Source organism: Archocentrus centrarchus, chromosome 8 (genome assembly GCF_007364275.1).
Source record: "Archocentrus centrarchus isolate MPI-CPG fArcCen1 chromosome 8, fArcCen1, whole genome shotgun sequence".
Classification (NCBI taxonomy): domain Eukaryota; kingdom Metazoa; phylum Chordata; class Actinopteri; order Cichliformes; family Cichlidae; genus Archocentrus; species Archocentrus centrarchus.
The window spans coordinates 11,459,790-11,475,136 of record NC_044353.1 but is presented as its reverse complement, the minus strand read 5'-3'; the positions used below and the strand labels follow the sequence as shown (position 1 = coordinate 11,475,136).

General features: G+C 39.8%; 1 pseudogene; it reads right to left on the bottom strand.

The window, feature by feature from the left end:
• Positions 1 to 775: 775 nt before the first annotated feature.
• Positions 776 to 14,583, bottom strand: LOC115784296 (adenylosuccinate lyase-like; annotated as a pseudogene).
• Positions 14,584 to 15,347: the final 764 nt, after the last annotated feature.

Below are 15,347 nucleotides of genomic sequence, written 5' to 3'. Positions count from 1 at the left end.
TCATGTTACATAAAAAAAATAAACTAACTAGGATGATGTGAACTAACTGGGATTTCAGTGCTTGTAAAAACATAAATATCTGCAGAAGAATTCGCTCCTCTGATGCTCTGACAGCGACTTTATGAATGAGGAAATGACTCAGAGTGTCAGACAGGCGGTTCAGGTGCAGGAACAGAAAAACAGAGTTTCCCTCATCTCAGGGTTAACAAACTCAGAGCTTTTAGCTAAACCTGCTTCCTGGAACAGGGTCCTGATAATAAATAGAGCAGGGCATGACTGAATAACGCTACCTTGTGTGAAAGTGCAGTGCACTCAGTCAGATCATCCCTCACTTATGTTGAGTTAAAAAAAACAAGATGGTAACAGACAAAATGCTGAAATTGAGGCTTCAAAAACACTTTGATTAGCAGTGGTTGATGTCATGGTGGCTGCATTTATTTATTATGGTTTTAACACTGACTTGTAAAATACACTGTTATCACTCAGGTACACACAACCCTGACAAGTCTGTTTGGTTTGTGTGAACACAAACACGCATTTTACTAAACAGCTGAGACCGCCATAGAAAAAACACTGCTGCTCCTCCTGCATTTCTGCTGATGTAAAAGAAGCACAACTGGCTGTATGTGCATGTTTTCAGGGGAAACAAACAGCTGAGTCTCACTCAGCCATCGTGCAACATAATGAGGTCCTGAAGAAGAAAAACAACATAAACATAAAAAACCTTAAAGAGCCCAAACTCCTCACTGCTGGGTTCATTTATGGAAGTCATCAGTCAGTGTTGTCTCCCACACAGCATGAGGTAGCTCCAAGGTGGATGATGGGAGCAGCAGTGTGCAAAGGTGTGGACATGAGCCATGACATCATGCCTCAGCTTTCTCTCTTCTTCAGCAGCCATGGCAAAGTCGATGTCCTCTACGTGGCTCTCCATCTCTGCAATCTGAGCATCAGTGATGGGCAGACCCAAAGCCTGAGGATGACAACATTGAAGACCGACAGAGCGAGAAAGAGGAAGAGTTGATACAAGTAGCTCATGAAGTTTAAAGAGATTCAAAGTGTTGGTCACAGATACAGTATGATTTCTGTTTTAACCACTTCCAGCAGGGCTTTAATTGTTTTTAGAGTTCACTTGTATGATTATGATTACTATTATGATTACTAGTATGATTATTATGATTTTAAATTCTATATTTTTATTGTGAAATAGCAAGAAGAACCACAAAAACAAAAGATGGAATAATATATCCATTTGCTATCCTTTCATTTTTACAAATTATAAGTTATTAGCTAAGTGACAAGGTGAAACACAGCAGGGTGAATACTGACAATGATGCAACAACAAACAGAAGAAAACTGAGGGCTTAAATACACATCAGGTAATAAGGGCAAGTGGAAACAGGGAACAGCAGGTGAAACAAATGAAACTAAGAACAGGGGAAGCAAAACTAAACACAAAGCACGGGGAACACAAGACTGTCAAAATAAAACAGGAAGTGACTAAACAAGGTATTACGCAGGGTTGACACGGGGGACTGGCACACAAAACTAAACAGGGACCACAGCACAGGGAAACAAAGAGATACACACAGAGATACACGGTCTCTAGTAAAGTTAACTCTCTTTAAGGAACAGAAAACCAGAGTTTTCCTCGTCTCAGGGTTAACAGATTTTAGCTAAACCTGCTTCCTGGAATAGGGTCCTGATAATAAACAGAACAGGGCATGATTTAGTATCGCTACCTTGTGTGAAGGTATCACACAACAGTATGATTTTTGTTTTAATTCTTATTACAGAAACATTCTCTTCTATTTTTACACCCACTGGTCTACATTACTTTGCACAGGAAGACGCGCACTTATGAGTACAAGCAACACATTAAGTGTCCTACCAGGGACAAAAGCACTCTGGACCACTGATAAATTCAAAAACTGTGGCAACAAAGTATCTGGAAATCGTCCTGTGCCCTCTGCTGCTTTGGGACTCTCTGATCACTGCCTGTTTTATCTTCTACAGACTTACAGGCAAAACGTAAGATCTGCAAATCCTGCAGTCAGGACAGTAAGGAGGTGGACCAACGAGGCAAAGCTTGAACTGCAGGCCTGCTTTGACTGCACTGATGGGAGTGTCTTTGACGCTGCAGCTACAGACCTGGATGATTTCACTAACACTGTGACATGCTACACCAATTTTTATGAGGACATGTGTGTGCCAACAAAAACCTTCTGCACATACAATAAAAACAAACCCTGGTTTACAGCAAAACTCAGGCAGCTTCATCAGGCTAAGGAGGAGACCAACAGGAGCGGGGACAGAATCCTGAAGAAGCAGCCAGGAACACGCTAACAAATGAGATCAGAGCAGCACAGAGGTGCAACACTGAAGGTAACAACACTGCATCAGAGACACACACCCCCCCCCCCCCCCACACACACACACACACACACTGTGGAGAACCATCAGCTGAGTGTGTTTTACTGCACCCTGTTTTACTCACCCTCCCCACACTCTAAAATATTTGTTACTCTAACTCTAATTTCTAAAAGGTGAGAGAAAAATACACTGTTTCAACCAACTGAAATTTTAAAGTTTACTTATAAGTAGTGCAATCTACTTAAAATTTGAGATTGAAAAAACTTTAGATAGTGGTTTGGGGATCTAGTGTGGTAATTAAAGCCACTGCACATGTTAACATGGCTTGAGAGTAATGCCATTTCCTGTTACCAGCAAGTATTTATCCAGCCTTCAGAATTTCTCAATTTTTTGCAATCTTGGGAAATGTTAAACTATTAATGGACTAGTTTATTTCTAGCAAGAATTTTTTTTATTTACATTTTTGAAAGGCTAAAAAAATAAATAAATAAAATACCTAGCATAAAAATAAAATACAAATAAAAAAAACACACACAAAAATGTGTCTGCGTTCTGCATTTATATTATATATGTAGATAAACACATCTACAGGGACATCTACACCTACCTACAGGGACATGTATGCATATGGGCATGTGTCATGAGATGCACTACTACAGATGTGCATTTGACTCTACCTTAGGGAAGCAGCATGACCTTTATGTTTACTTTAGCCACAAATGTTCTTTTTAAATCTAGTTTCTTTTTAATGTTAAGCTCAGGGTTCTAACCAGCGGTTGATCACCTGGCATTGCACCAGACTGTGAATCCTTTCTGATAGCTATTAGAAAGGATTGCTGTCATTACACTAATGGCAGTTCAGTAAAGTGATTTATATAACAGCTTTTTATGGTGAAAGTAATTTGCGCATATATAATGACAGAACTGAACTAATGCTTTCCATACAAGAGCACAGCTCTACTCTAGTTTTTGCAGTTTTTCTGCACCATAGTTCACAACAGTGGCAATGAACCTTGGATTCAGTGATGTAGCAGGTTACATTACAGGTAATGAAAAAACATAAAGCAACAGTCTGTTTTGTACATCCTATCCCCATGTTTTTACTTCCGTAACGATTGAACCATAAAATAATGCACAGTGTTTGGTTTTTTACAGGTGGAGAGGGTTCACAACTCACTCACTCATTCACTCAGCAAAGAGTAGTGGAGGTGTGGAAAAACGTGCAAATTGATGCTGGTAACTGTGGGTGAAACGCTCCACTTACACGAAGACACCTGAACACAGTTTAATGAAGAATCGAAGCAACAAATTTGTGTTGAGGATTTTTTTTAGAACTGAATTATTCGAGTTACTTGTGGAATCATTGCAGCCCTAATGTTAATAATCTTGATGTTAGGTTCTTCCCTGCCCTGTCTTACATTTTTCCACCAAGATAAATTTTTGTGTGATTCAAAGACAAACTAGGCTAAAACTTCCTTGGAGACATTACTACCTGCTTAGCAGCAGTTCTAGAAGACTTTATTTGCCCTTTTTTTAAAATTAAACAGTGACAATGTAGTTTTTAATGCACTGAATAAGGTTCAATTAATTGAATAACATGAAGGCCATAAAATTTACAGAATTACACTCTAGAACTAAATGCTTAAGGCTTCATGATGATTTACTGGAGCCAGTTCATAGACATACACAAATTTAAAATGCACTGCTGTCAAGCAAACAACTATTAAATAGTGATGTGATTGCACACCTAATAGCCTTCTTGTCAACTGCGCAAGCTACAATACCACTGTAGCTATGATGATGATGATTTTTATTCCTGATGATTTTTCTTTTTTAACAGAGTGAAACGTCTTCCTGTCCATCTATCTCTGGCGAGCTTCAGCAGCATGTTTAGTCATGGCAGCTACTGGTGAAACTGTGCCAGCTTTGTTTTACAGGGAAGAAAAAGTACTATATATTTTTTTAATGCTTGGAAAAATGGACCGTTAAATTTATATCAGCAGCAAACCTGATTAAAATTTCTGAATGAAGTATCTTCTGTGTGTTTACTACCACATTTTAAATAACCTTATGCTAAATGTAAAAGCTGATAGCTAAATAAGTGCCATTTCATAATTATGTCATTCAAAATCCGATTAGTCGACTAATCGTTCCAATAGTCGATGACTAATCGACTATCAAAATAGTCATTAGTTGCAGCCCTAACTGTAGCCCATTAACTCATTAACTAATATTAAATGGTGATCATTTCTGAGTTTATAAAAGAAAATAAATAAATTTTAACAGCTGCATTGCACAGTGACATTTCAGATTGGTGTCTTCAGAGACGAAAAGGAGTGGGCTATCTTTTCACACACAGCTTTGGAGTGTAAAACGTGAAAGGTGGTGATGTTTCAAATCACCAAAAAACAGTGCTTTATAGAATAACCTGGGTTAATTCAATTTCAACCACAAATACATGTTATCAGGAGAAAAGCATATGTTTATAGGTGTGAGATAATCAGAAATAAAAATTATAGGCCACATCATGTTTTTTGTCTTGATTTTGTATGTTTTAAACAGTTCTGCCTTTATTCTTGAGGGGGAAAACAGACAGGTTTCTCAGGACATGTCTGGTAAGGCCAGTTGTGTTAATTTCTTTAAGTTTTTTTCTTTTGGTCACTACCCAAAGCTCATGACCATTAGGTGAGGGTAGGGACGTACATTGACCAGTATACTGACCACACCATTCGGATTCAGATCAGGCAGGCCGTTCCTCCCAGTCACACCCCTCCAGGTCTCACTGTCATTACCCACATGAGCACTGAAGTCTCCCAACAGGATGATGGAGTCACTGGATGGAGCATCCTTGAACAGTGACTCCAAGAAGGGTAGGTACTCTGAACGGTGTTTTGGCGCATAAGCACAAACAACAGTCAGGACCCGTTCCCTGGCTCATAAACGCAGAGAAGCAACCCTCTCGTCCACCGATGAAAACGCCAACGTACAGACAGCAAGCCGTAGGGATACAAGAATACCCACCCTGGCTCGCCACCTTTCACTGAGGGCAACTCCAGAGTGGAACAGAGTCCAGCCCCTCTCCAGGAGTCTGGTTCCAGAGCCCAGGCCATGCATTGAGGTGAGCCTGATAATATCCAGCCGCTATCTCTCAACCTCACACACTAGCTCAGGGTCCTTCCCCACCAAAGAGGTGACATTCCATGTCCCAGTAGCCAGTCTCGATAGCCAGTGATTGGTCTGCCAGCACCTCCACCTGACATACAATGCACCCAACCCCTATGACACCTCCTGCAGGTAGTGGGCCTACAGGAGGGCAGGCCCATGTCTCCTCTTTGAGCTACACCTGGACAAGTATCATGGACTCTCAGTTTAAATTGAAAACACTGCTCACTTGCTTACAGTCTCATTTCAGCTGCCACCGATTGTTACCACTGGTTTTTCCTGACAAGTAAATCATCCCTCCTGATAATTTGATGAAAGCATTTTGCTTCATGTATATTCTTTCATTATTGTGTCTATTCTGACTTCCTCACAGGTTACTTCCTCCTACCTGTCTGTTGCCTCCTGCCTTCACCATCGCCATAATAATGTTCTCTGTGGCCATGAAGGGCAGCTCGTGGCAGATGTGTCTCGATGACTTTGGGGTAGACCACAAGACCCTCTGTGATGTTCTGCAGTGTGCTGAGGATGATGTCTGCTGTCAGGAAGGACTCAGGCAGGGAGATTCTCCTGCACATGAGCAAGGCAGGGAAGAGAGGAAATGTGTGCAGGAGGAGAGAAACCATCAGTAACAACAAGGATCAGCTTTTTACTGAGTGACTGGATGCTGAGCAACAATGTGCTGTGAACAGATCATCACAATAATTCAAATGTTAACTGTGAGGATTTTTACCAGCTCTGCACTGAGCATTCATCATCAACACCTTTCATGATCAAATGAATTCACATGAAGCTTAGCAGAGCATTTCTCACTTATAGTTGGTCAAATGCTTCAACTGTCCAAAACTATAACCTGGCTATTTCAGCTATTCATCCGCCACTTTTAAACTTTTTGTTCATTAAGCAAATTAAATTAACAAACGCATATTATTTGTCCTTTTCTCGTTTTTTTCAAGGGTTAAACCATACTGCTAACACAGCCTGAACTCTGAATAGCTGAAATCTGACTATTTCAGATATTCATTTTGCCTTTTTTTCCATTTACTCCTACTGTTAGCTAATTATTTCAGCTGTTAACCTTTTGGTATTCTGCACTTTTAGTAAGCTTTCTTTTTCATGTTTTTAATTGTTTATGTCACCTTTTAATTTTTTTCCACTGCTGCTCATTTTCATTTGTTCACGTCCACTCAGTTCTCAAATTATTTGTCATGCTCGAGTTAGTCCTTCTATGCATGACGTGGTTACAACAGAAGTACACACAGTGAAAATGTGTGTCTGTGTTGGCTGACCTGTTGGCACTGTCATCCAGCGTCCTCTCCAGCCACTGGACTGAGGCAGTCTGCAGAGGGTCGGCCACCAACGCCATCAGATGACGGGCCAAGCTACAGCACCGTTCTGCACGCATGGGATTCCTCTTATAAGCCATAGCACTGGAACCTGGAGGGTGGGGGGACAGTTTATTGTTATAGAGTACTTTTGAATGTTCAGTGTTATTCAGCTGTGTAAGACAAGGGATGGGTGTATGAAGTAAGATAACTGTCAAAAAGGTGTGTGCACAATTCTAACATTCGTATTTGTAATTGAGAAACTGTGTGGATTAGGATTGTTTTGTTTTTTTTCTGTGAGTGTGAATCTAAAAGCTGCGAGTGCAAAGTCTTGTGAATACAACTCTAATTTCTGTGACTACAAAATCCTCCCTTCTGTGTGGACACGAATTCAAGTTTGTGAGTACGAGTAGAGAAGCTACCAGCTCAGGTGACGCATGTATCCAGTATTTATATACATATATTAAGAAAAAAAATATACTATTTCAAGTAATACCTGAGCTGGTAGCTCCACCTGGTCCACTTTCCTCAGCCATCTTTAGAGTTGTATTCACAAGACTTTGCACTCACAGCTTTTAGATTCATACTCACAGAAAAAAAAACAATCCTAATCCGCAGTTTCTCAATTACGAATACGAAAGTTAGAATTGTGCACACACCTTTTTGACAGTTATCTTATTCCATATGGGTGAAGGTACCAATCTACTCCTTCTCAAAAGGTTCCTCTATCTCCTTCAGGTTGGCCAGCAGGCGGATGTCTGTGCAGATCTACAGCAGATGAGACAGGACAAAGTTGACATTTAAAAAATAAAAAAATGCTGAGCTCAAGACCCCCAAGTTTCCTCAAGCACCACTAGATGGAGACATTTCTTCAAGCATCTCGAGCTTCTTCAGCTCACCTTGTGCACAGTAGCTCCCAGACTAGCGAGGGTAGACAGGCAGTCTGTGTCCACTTTCCGAGTGTACGTCTGTCCAGTCACCAGGTAGGCTCTGGGTAAGGAGGGGACAAACAAGGTCACAATAAATTAGTTATAGCCTGTGTTTCAAAGGATTCATGCTTGGACTGTTATATTAAAAAAGACGTGTCAACATTGGCAGGAGGCACGAGTTTGGTACTTACTTTTTAAATCCGGCCATTTCTGTCACCATTTCGTCAAGTTTCTCCACCTGGTGGCAAAAAATGAAAACTGACAGAAAAAAAAAGAAAAAAAGAGCTGCAGGAAACTGGCCTGAGTGCCTGTGGTCCCCTTGACTCCCCGGAAACAAATATCATTGCGAGCTCGCTGCAGGTTCCTCATATCCATCAGCAAATCCTGCAGCCACAGACACGCTCGCTTCCCCACTGTGGTCAACTGGGCAGGTCTGTACAGAGAGGAAAGGGACTGTGTTTGAAATCACAATCAGACAGCTCCATCAAACTGATGAAGGCCTATGAAAACACTGCAGCTGTAGTCTGACTCACTGGAAGTGTGTAAAGCTGAGAGTGGGGAGGTCGGCGTATTTCTCCTCAAACTTTTCAGCCTGTCGATGACTCTGGCCAGCTGTAAAAAAAAAAAAAAAAGAAAAAAAAAACGTTTTTAATAGTGTAAATTTCAAAAAATGGACATCGCCGCTTAATTAATGAATTAAATTAATCATTAATTAATCAAAGACCCAGACAAAGTTTTAATTCTTTTGAAATCCTGACTCTTAGTGTTGTCCACCCTAATTGGGAAACTCAAAAACCTGTTTTGTTATTGTCTATCGTCCACCTGGTCCTTACGCAGAGTTTCTGATTTCTCAGACTTTTTATCTGATTTCTCAGACTTTTTATCTGATTTAGTGCTCAGTTCAGATAAAATCACCTACTATAATTATTTTAACATCCATGCAGATGCTGAAAATGACAGCCTCAACACTGAATTTAATCTATTATTAGATTCAACGGGACCTTGCTGTCCATCAGTCCACGGTCAGCCGGATCATCACAGCGTGGAGCAACTTTTTATTTACAGTACTCGGCTCAATTAGGATCTGGATACCTGGGGACCAGATATGTAAAAATCTACCTGCAGACTTGAAGGATTTCCCTGATGTTATAGTCATCCTTGACTACACTGAGTTGAGGTGTCTTTGCCCATCTTCCCTTCTCCTCCAGAGTGAAGTGTTTTCATCTTATAAATCACACTGCACTCTGAAGAGGCTGATTGGGATTGCACCACATGGGGCAGTGACATTCATCTCAGGACTGTATACGGGTTCCATCAGTGACAAGCAGATCACATGTGAATCTGGTCTCCTCACCATCTTAAAACCTGGGATGGCTGTCATGGTGGACAGAGGCTTTCTTATAGACGACATTTTACCCTGCAAGATTTACAGGCCAGCATTTCTCTCCGGCAGGTCTCAGATGTCTGCAGATGAAGTTATGGAGACCCAGGCCATAGCACGCCTCAGGGTGTATGTGGAGCGCCTCGATCGCAGAGTCAAAGAGCACAAATTATTTGACTCTGAAATTCCACTAGGTGTTTTTGGGATAATCAACCAACTGTACACTGTTGCTTGTCTGCTCACCAATTATGAAAATGGCCCACTAGTAAAGGCTTGGGCAAAGAAGCCTGCCATCTGAGCAACTGCAGGACAGTAGATTGTAAATTCACTGTTCATGTTGTTATACAGTTTGTACTTACAATAAAATTGAATCACTTTTGTAATACTCTGCTTTTCACAGACCCTTTTTTTCCCCTTATCTCAGTGTTTATATTAAGTATTTGCATATAAGTCAGGCCTTCAACTGGGATATTAAAATGCAACACTTCCAAGTAATACCAGCAAACTAATATGAATATTTTAAGTAACATGCAGTTAATCAAATAATTCAATATACTAACATTGCCTTTTGTCTTGGAACTAGTAAAAAAACTTGTAACAGTTGTTTTGCTTATATAAACAGTATGAAATATAAACTAATCCTGTAGTGTGCTCAAAAAAAACGCCACTCCTACAGACACTCCTACAAACAACTGATTTCATCTGATTTTAAAGAGAAAAAAAGCTAACTGATTAAAACTTTACAATAAATCACAAACAGGAACATGACACAGGTATGAACAGCTATGGAACAGTTTATTTAACCTATGTTTTGAATGGTTCAGAATATGTACAGAGCCACCTTAAGCCAGGTAAGCATTGAGGTAAAAATAAAAAAAGAAATGGTCAACTTTTTCTTTTATGGTTTGAACTACTTCAGTGTCACTGGGAATCCTCTCAATAAACATGTCATTTTCTGTATATATGACAAAGTCACACCAGTCACACCCTGAAATAAGCATCTGTCCCTGGATCTGCCAGTAATGTGGATGTGTTTGAGTGTGTGTCTACCATCCCTAATTATTATGTAAGAGCAGTCCACATAGCTTGTTACATTTGGGCATTTTATTTCTAAAAGGGCAAATGCTGGTTGCACCTCAGGATCGTGAATGATCCCATCTGGTGATGACCCCATCCACGGTGCATCGGGATGGATCAGGAACCCACAGGGGTAGTGGTTTACTTCCCTTACTTTACTTTATTACATTTTTAGAGCACTTTAAAACACAGGAATTGTAACAAAGTGCTGTACAGTCAATACACTTACACATTCACATAAAATACAAAACACACAGCAATAAGAACAAGCTAAAAACAACAGTTTTAACTCGGGGTAAAAGCCAAACGGTAAAAATAGGTCTTAAGAAGAGTCTTAAAAGTAGATAATAAAGGAGCACTCCTAATATATGATGGAAGGTCATTCAACAGTTTAGGAGCAGCAATACTGAAGGCTCTATCTCCTCTGAGTTTAAGTTTTGACCTAGGTACTCTCAGGAGTAGTTGGTCAGCTGCCCTGAGCAAATGAGTTGGAGTATATGGGTCAAGTAGCTCAGAGAGATAAAAAGGGGCAGAGCCATGTAGACATTTAAGTAAAAGGATCTTATATTGAATTCTAAAATGTACTGGCAGCCAGTGCAGGGAAGCCAGTACAGGGGTAATATGTTCTCCCTTTTTAACTCTGGTTAGTAACCGGGCAGCAGCGTTCTGAACCAGCTGGAGACGCTTTATGGACAACTGGCTAATTCCAAAATAAAGACCCTTACCCTGCAGTACTCTTCTGCTGCTATTGGCTCCAGTGCAAGCCCCCGCCGCATGTCAGCAGTCTGACTGGAGGCTCTCAGAAGCCTTTTGGCAAGACTTTCGGAAGAGCTTTCACCCCTGCTGTTCTGCTCCCACATGCTCCTCTCAATTTTGTGAGCCATCTCAAATGTTGTCTCAAGGGATGCCATATGATGGTGCCCATGTTCTGAACAGAAATACGCACAGGTGGAGGGTCCAAGCCTGTAATTGGACAATGGAAGCTGTGGGGGACAGGGGGCATCTTGGTGTGGACGGGTCCTGGGAACTGTCCTTGCTGGCAGCTGATAGGACAGCACACTTCCCTCTTGTACAGGACCAAACATGGAGTCAAGAAGAGGAACATCACTGGAGACAGCCATTGTAGTCATCAATGGTGCTTCTTCAGCAGCAAGTCCCTGGTACATATCCTTAATCCTTAGGGTGGAGATGACTGGCAGAGAGCAGGCAGCACCTTTATATAAGGTGCTTCTGTTAAAACAGACAAGTATTTTTAATGTTTCTAATATGGTATAAATTAAGCTCAAGTGATTAAATGAAAAATCTACAGAATGCAGATTATATTTTTTTTTATCTGATTACTCAATTTAACATCAAAATAATCAATAGAATAATCGATGACTTAAACGATTAGCTGCAGCCGTACATTATTTTGAAGTTGCGTGTGTTTAAGCTGGCAAGTGGTTCTTTGTGATTGTGTGTGTGTGTGTGTAGTATTTATACTAAAACACACCTAATTTCCTCAAAGATTTTCCTCTCTTTTGGTCTTGCTGACAGGATGACCATGTCATTTACTGGACCAGGTTTTATGCCCTGCATCCAAACAACACCACATTACTGTAAATATTGAACTAAAATTCATACATAGGATGAAAGTGTCTTATGTGTAGTTACCATGGTCTTTGGTTTGTGCCACTTCTGTTTGGTGTCTGTGCAGCTTAAGACTGGAGGAACAGCTGGAAGCTTCAACTGGGAGTAGTGGGACGTCTGGAATAACAGAGCTGCCACGTGGCTGCACAAGGCTGCACCTGCCACACAGGTGCACTGGCATCCCTGTAACTCCACCGGCTTTGAATCCCTCAGCACCATCTGTGTACAATACCAAATATTAGTTAGAAAACAAAATGTACCTGCTGCAAGTGCTTATATTAAAAGACAACCATAATTTAAATTACTTTTGTAAGTAAACAAAAAAAAAAATGAGTAAAGTGAAATGGGAAAAGGTGACAAAAGCCCCCCTTTTTTGAAATTCTACATATTTCATCATGTCAAATATATCATGTAAATCTCACTTTGCTCATTTATTAAACTCAAAATAACTCAGAACACAATGTTGTTTCTGTAAGAACCATTACTGTTCTATCCTTTCAGACAAAACCACAGTTTATTATTGATAGGTTCAGATCATTTTAATAACTCAGAGAACAAACACACAACTCTTTTTGAACTTGCGCAAGGAGGAGAGATCCGTTCCTTGAACTCAGCTCGCGGCTGAGCGGAAGTTATCTGTCCTAAAGGACGGCTTCCTGCGCAGCGCGTTTATTCGGACTTTCACAATAAGATCACGTGGGTTACACCAAACGCAGTTTACAGCATGTAATAAACAACATTCTTGGCTTTTTCCTTACTACCATATATGGTAGTAAGTATCCTGTAGAATGTGCATGTAACATGGCGTATATGAGACACGTATCCTATGTGTGTATTCTCTGCAGGCTGAAAACAGCCTGCAGGTAACTACAGCTTCCTTTGTAAAAAATGTCACTACGCGTTTCCATTTCAAACATAAAAACAGTATCATATGTACATAAAACAACTTATAGAAAATATACAAACAGAAGATATGATAATTCATAATAAACAGAATGGAATTTATACCATAACTCCAACAATTATATTTCACAAAAACTTAGTTGCCATATGACATGGAACAATAGTTCTCATATTTTTTCGCAGTGACAAGATCTGCAGAAACTTGATTTGGAAATAACAAATGTGTAGTAACTGTTTCCTTGTGTTTCTCGAATGTGTTTTAAGAAGCAAGTTTAAAGTTTAGGGAAAGAGTTTTCTTTTTCAACAAGAAACCTGCATGTAAACACTTAGTCAACACAGAAACCTGCTCTGTGAACACCGTAAAGATAAATCTTTACAGGTAAATCTAAGGAAACTGTTCATAGTAAAAACATAAGTTGGGCTGTTTTCACCTTTAATCGATCACAGACAACCTGTCCCTAACAACACATGGCTGTAGCTAGTCATTTTATATATATATATATATATATATATATATATATATATATATATATATATATATATATTAGGGGTGGGACTTTAACGCGTTAATTTCGATTAATTAATTACGGGGAAATTAACGCGTTAAAATTTTTAACGCATTTTAATCGCACTTTGCACCGTGGAACGTTTCTCAGTGCACGAGTTCCAGGCATACAGATTATATCGACGCACAATGTCCAAATTAGGGGCTGCATCCTGCTAAGGACCCGGCCCACGTCTTTCGCAGCCCACAAAGGCCGGAAGTGAGCAGCTAGCCTTCATATCAGCGTCACCTGTCCTCACCTCTGCGTAGCTCATGTCGCCTAGCAACCGTGAGTGTGAAGCACAGCTGTGTAAAAGCAGCTGGTTAAACGGAGAACGAACTTTTTCTCCTTTTTGTGGTTTAATTTTAAGTCTTTAATTCAAAATAAGCTGTTAAAACAAGCATAACACATTTCAACATCAAGGAACACAGCTGAGCTAATGATTAATTTCCATTATAACAAGTGAGACATTAATGTTGAATAAAACTATCCAGTTATGATGCTTAACTTTAATTTCAGGAGTTTGCTTATCACAGGAGCACTTGCACCCTTCGTTGGTCTGTGTAGTAGACTGGTGGGAAAATAAACAACATTTTGAAGTTTAAGCTTATGTATATTGATTCATTCATCAACTAAACTTAAATTAATATTTATCATGTTAAATATTGAAATGCGATTAAAATGCGATTAATTTCGATTAATTAATTACAAAGCTTGTAATTAATTCGATTAATTTTTTTAATCGAGTCCCACCCCTAATATATATATATATATATATATATATATATATATATATATATATATATATATATTCTTTAAAGTCCTAATGGCTTCTTAAAACACACTCCTGAAATGAACATGTTAGATCACTTTGCCTTACACTCAATGAGGCTTCTGGCTCTTCCTCATGGACCTGAAGCACTCAGCCCTAATTGTGACTTCTCCTGCCTCCTTGTTTGAAACTGAGATTAATATTGGGGTAAATATATAACATCGCACAAACAAACTGAACAATAATGTTCATGTAACACTTTTGTAAGATTAGCTATGTTAGCTATGTTAGCTGTGCTACACGTATGAGGCAATTTGGTAGCTTAAAAACGATTTATTAACTTACCTTCGAAGTCTTTTATGAAGCTGGACACATACAGCTTAAATCCTTTTTCCTTTTTGGACGTTTGAGCTTTCGAAAACGTCTCAATAAATCGGTAAACATTAATAGTCAATGTCGGCAAGTCCTGCAGCGACCGGGTCAAAAACGCCATTGCTAAACTAATGTTACCTGCGCACCGGAAGTGACCAATGTGGACGAAGGATGCAGAAGTGCTAAAACGGGCTCACCAAGAAAATATGAGTCTGAAGGAAGGAGTCCTACACAGTGAAAGATATAAAAGATGGTGGTGTCTGCGCATAAAAGGAAAAAAGGAAAAGCCTACTGAGAACGTCCGAGCGGAAGTTGTGGGGCTTCTGTGCAAAATTGCACCCGACTTAGCGACAAAGATGAACGAAGAAGTTGATGTTGTTCACAGAGTGGGTCGCAAAATGCAAAGCAAGAATCGTCAAATCATCATCCTGTTTGTGAGACGAGCTGTGAGAGATGACATCTGGAGAAGAACTAAAACTTCTCCTGTTTGCAAAGAAGAAGGAATTCGCTTCTCAGAAGATTTGACCCCAGAAGATTGGAAAGCGAGGCAAGCGCTGTGGCCAAGAATTGAAAGTGCGAGGAAAGAAGGCAAAGCGGCAGGTTTCAGGGGACCTTATGGTTTCATCGAAGGCAGACGTATTATGGAGATCCATCCAGCTGGGGTCTGAGATGAAGCAGTAATAATTATGGAAAGGTGGTGGACAGTTCTGTTAAGGGGGCCTCTACCTCATGTTTTTTTTCTCCCACTCTCCTAAACTTATAACGTGTTTATGTGTTCTGTTTTTAAGTTAAAAACTGATCTTTCTTTTATTTCTTTCAACACAAGGGGACTAAAAGACTCATGTAAAAGAAAAGCGGCTTTTATTTTATTTTATTTCATTTTTG